Consider the following 4,500-nt stretch of genomic DNA (forward strand, 5'->3'; position numbering starts at 1 on the left):
TTTTACACAACTCACTCCTCCGACTACAGGAATGTTCACGCAGGAAAGTCTTTCACGACGCCCGGGTAATCCGGCGGTGCCTCTCGTTTACACCGCTGCTTATGCTCTGATCTGGCCAGGGATGAGCCTTGATCCGGGTACAACAAAACGAGTACACCCCCTGAAACGGGAAGTAGGAACTGCAATCCAAGACGGCAATTTCCGCAAATCCATCGGTTTCAAGACTCGATTAAATAAAATTGTACTGAACGGGACGAATGTGATCCCATTTTAAGAAATTGAACATAATTTATTGGTTTGGCACTATATGAAAAAAAAATTGCAGTCTTGATCAATTAGCATGTTTATACTGATTATTACAAATACACAACTGGTGGCAAAGTCACACCAAAAGCATCGTAAATGGAGATTTAGTGTAACTGGCAGAGTGACGGGGTTGCTATATTTGGAGCTGGCTGTTGGACCGGGCAGTGTGAGGTACGACCAGAGGAATGCAGCAACTCTGGCATTCCTCCTCCGTGTTGTTTTTGGCACGCGCACACAGCCCGATCTCCATCATCATCATCTCTCTCACCCCGACCCCCTGGCCCCCTCTCTTTCTCTCACCCCAACCCCATGGCTCTCACACATGGAGGTATAATATAACGCTCTCACACACCCCGCCCCCCTCTCTCTCACCCTGGCCTCTTTCTTACCCTGACCCCCCTCTCTCTCACCCTGACCCTTCCCCTCTCACCCTGACTCCCCTCTCTCTCACCCTGACCCCTCTCTCTCTCACCCTACGATATGATACGATACGATAGCCTTTATTGATCCCCAAGGGGGAAATTCTATTTCTTTCAGCAGCATACAGACAACATACATAGCCACACACAAGGGCGTAGGTTTGCGTATGGACGGTCGGGACATGTCCCTACCAACATTTTGGGAGTCCCAAATTGTCCCTACCAACTTTTAAGCAACCTTGTTCGCATTATCTTTGGAGTGTAGTTATATTAGATAATTTAGATGACCTTCCAATAGTTTGGAAAGACAGAATTGACCGTACCATTTTGAGTGAGTTAGTTTGCATTGTTCGGAGTTACATATTAGACCGTTAGCCTACCCCTTTCCTCCACCGTGAATATGCCATCCCAGTATTATTTTGATATTTTTTAAACTCACGTTTGATTGGCTCATTTGCCTAAGATAGATCATTGCATTTTTTTTACATTTTGCTGGATCTGAAGACCAACAGCCTTACAGATAGACGCTGACAGCAAGCCACAGTTGTGATTCTGACAGCCGTTCAGGTACATCCACCACAATGTCGCCTCCCCCTCCGAAGAGGATGAGGGATATCAGGAGCTTTTTCTCCGCAACTGTAAGTAACGTTAGCGTTAGCTAGGTTAGCTAGCTACTGGTAAACTAAGTAGCTAACGTTAGGCAGTAACCACATGAAAACCAGCTAGGTTGGTGCTAGCTAATGTTACCTAAACTAACATCACTTGTCTTTTCATTGTGGCAAATTATCAACTGCTGATGCTGTCTAGCTAGCGAACTGTTAAGATGGCTTAAATCATACTGTAACATTAGGATTGCAGCAGCCATTACATTATCATACAGCTGCCCATCAGAGATTTAATTGAATGGGACATCACGGCGTCCTCACAACTAACGACTGTTAGTGTCAGCATTGAATACAAGCCGATAGGCTATTAGCTAGCTATAGCTTTGTCAAACCCAGCTAGACGTGATGCTAATTTTCACCATATTAAACTCCCATTAACTTATGCTAAAAAATGTCAGTGATATTAAAGTCGTAAGTTTTGATATAAAAATAAATACATTGTTTTAGCCTGACAGGGGTTCTTGTTACAATTATAGGGGAAACTGAATACTCATACGTTATCTAGAGGTTAGCCAGCCCGTGAGAGCTCTTAATGTTAGTTTTATGAGGGCTCGGGTCTGTAGTTCTTTATACAAGCCTGTCCCTGTGTAGCCTGGTTTCCTAGTTATTAGCTAACGTATACTTGCCAACTGGAATCTCATAATTTTCCTCTTACTATATTGGCTGGAGGGTGTTTTAAACAAAGTAGTGTATGTTGAAGTTTTTTTTTCCCCAACTAACTGGGCATCCAGGATTGTGGAATTTCACAATAGGTATTGCCTACTGTCTGGTATTTTGTGACTCCCCTAATGGACAGATATATCAATGTATGAGTTGAATGTCAGTTTAAAAATCCATTGAAAATCTAAATTTTAATAAAATCATTTTTATGCATGAAACACAGCAGTAGAGAGAGAGAGAGCGGAGATACACAGCAGCAGCCGAGAGAGAGTGGAGGGACGCAGCAGCAACCAAGAGAGAGAGAGAGAGAGTGTGGAGGAACACAGCAGCAGCAGAAGTCGAGAGAGAGTGGAGGGACGCAGCTGCAGGCAGGATGTGATACACTAGAACATTGTATTGGTATTATTCAATTTCATAAATATATGAATATTTAACCTCTCGTCCCCGGCAAAAATTGTGTATGCAGGCTACACTGTTATATGGTCCCTACCAATGTTGAAACCAAACCTACGCCCTTGGCCACACAGAAAGTATGGGAGTAGATAGTCGAGGATAACACAGTATGTGCAGTACTAAAACAGACAACCGTCCATCTCTATAAGCCCCAAAATAAAATACAATCTACAGTCATAATGCATGATAATACATAATAAATACAATAATAGGCCATAAATATAAACATATACTCATAAAAAAAATAAAAAATACACACTCCGATCCATAGGTCCCTCAATATAGATCCATACATATAAACATAACTATACATACCACAATATGAGCATGTACCAAAGTGCAAAGTGCAAGTTAATGGCACTTGTTAAACCATTTAATGGCTGCTGGGACAAAGGAGTTGCCGAACCTGTCAGTCACCCTGCCCCTTCCCCTCTCACCCTGACCCCCTGGCTCCTCTCTCTCTCACCCTGACCCCTCTCTCTCACCCTGCCCCTTCACCTCTCACCCTGACCCCCTGGCTCCTCTCTCTCTCACCCTGCCCCTTCCCCTCTCACCCTGACCCCCTGGCTCCTCTCTCTCTCACCCTGACCTCTCTCTCTCACCCTGCCCCTTCCCCTCTCACCCTGACCCCCTGGCTCCTCTCTCTCTCACCCTGACCCCTCTCTCTCACCCTGCCCCTTCCCCTCTCACCCTGGCTCCTCTCTCTCTCACCCCGACCCCCTGGTCCTCCCTCTCTCTCTCACACCCTGACCCCCCCCAGCATGTAACCCTGCCCCTACTGGCATATGACCTCAGAACCAGAGACAGGAAGTTAGCATGTTCACAGCGCTCTCAGGACGGTTCAGTAGTGGACAACTTCAGCGTTGTCAGGGGCTGACTTGGACTGAAGGGCTACAGTTTGTGCCTGTATTCACCGGTAGTTAATATTTAGGTATAGGAGCACCACAATACTTTGAAGCTGATATTCTATAAGAAGTGCAGGAGCACAAGCAGAAGATATTAATGTGTGGTGCTGTACCTGTATCCTGCTCGGCCCAAGTCCAGTACCATTATACAGGGCATCGGGGGGAGGTAGGTGACCAAGAATCCAATGGTCACTCTGACATAACTCCAGCGTCCCTCTGTGGAGATGGAAGAACCTTCCAGAAGGACAACCATCTCTGCAGCACTCCACTAATCAGGCCTTTATGGTAGAGTGGCCAGATTTAAGCCACTCCTTATTAAAAGGCACATGACTGCCCGCTTGGACCTAAAAACTCTCAGACCATGAGAAACGATTCTCTGGTCTGCTACAACCAAGATTGAACTCTTTGGCCTGAATGCCAAGTGTCTCATCTGGAGGAAACCAGGCACTGCTCATCACCTGGTCAACACCATTCTAACGGTGAGGCATGGTGGTGGCAGCATCATGCTGAGGGAAAGATTAATGGAGCAAAGTACAGAGATCCTTGATGAAAACCTGATCCAGAGTGCTCAGGACCTCATACTGGGGTGAAGGCTTACCTTCCAGCAGGAAAACAACCCCAAACACACAGCCATGACAACGAAGGAGTGGCCTCGGGATAAGTCTGTGAATGTTCTTGAGGGGCCCAGCCAGAGCCCAGACTTGAACCTGATTGAGCATCTCTGACAAAACCTGAAAATAGCTGTGCTAAGATAGTAACCTGACAGAACTTGAGGATCTGCAAATGGGAGAAATACACCAAATACAGGTGCCAGTGCCAAGCTTGTAGCGTCATACCAAAGACTTGAGGCTGACAAAGGTGCCTCAACAAATTACTGAGTAAATGGTGTGAATATTATTTTATTTTTTTGTAATATATTTGCAAAAATGTCTAAAAAACGTTTTTTTGGCGCTGTCATTATGGGGTATTGTGTGTAGATGTTTGAGAAAGAGAGAAAGAGAGAGAGAGGGAGGACAGGAAGGAAAGGAGTGAGAACCAAGTAGACAGCAGCAGCCACAGGATGTGATCATCAGAATATTTATTGTGAATCTC

Source organism: Borostomias antarcticus, assembly GCF_949987555.1.
Source record: "Borostomias antarcticus genome assembly, chromosome: 12".
NCBI classification, from domain to species: Eukaryota; Metazoa; Chordata; class Actinopteri; order Stomiiformes; family Stomiidae; genus Borostomias; species Borostomias antarcticus.